Genomic DNA, 302 nt, shown 5'->3' on the forward strand with positions numbered 1-302 from the left:
GGAGAGCGGCTCGTCCACGCGCCCTGCACTGCCGCCGGCCGGGGAAGGCAGCGAGGAGCCGGCGCCCCCCGCGCTCGCGTTCGCCCTGGAGTAATTTCGGATGCCCAGCCGCGGCCGTCTTCCCGAATAGACCCAGGAGAGGAGTTGCGGCCAACTTGTGTGCCTTTTCTCCGCCTCGGTGGGAGCCGGCGCTGCGCGAAGGGCTCTCCGGGCGACTCATGCTGCCGGCCCTGCGCCTGCCCAGCTTCGGGTGAGCGGCAGCCGGAGAGACGGGGGAGCGCAGCGGCGCCGCGGGCTCGGCG

The 302-nt window shown here is 73.8% G+C and overlaps 1 protein-coding gene across 1 annotated transcript in view; it reads left to right on the top strand.

Annotated features, from left to right (window-relative positions):
• The first annotated feature begins 6 nt into the window (after nucleotides 1–6).
• NOG (noggin) overlaps nucleotides 7–302 on the top strand; it is a 1,726-nt gene continuing 1,430 nt past the window's right edge. The window contains exon 1 of the mRNA XM_006924856.3: nucleotides 7–302. This exon is cut by the window's right edge and continues 1,430 nt beyond it. The gene's annotated coding sequence lies outside the window, so the exon portion shown is untranslated.

The sequence above is a fragment of the Pteropus alecto genome, unplaced genomic scaffold (genome assembly GCF_000325575.1).
Source record: "Pteropus alecto unplaced genomic scaffold, ASM32557v1 scaffold98, whole genome shotgun sequence".
NCBI classification, from domain to species: Eukaryota; Metazoa; Chordata; class Mammalia; order Chiroptera; family Pteropodidae; genus Pteropus; species Pteropus alecto.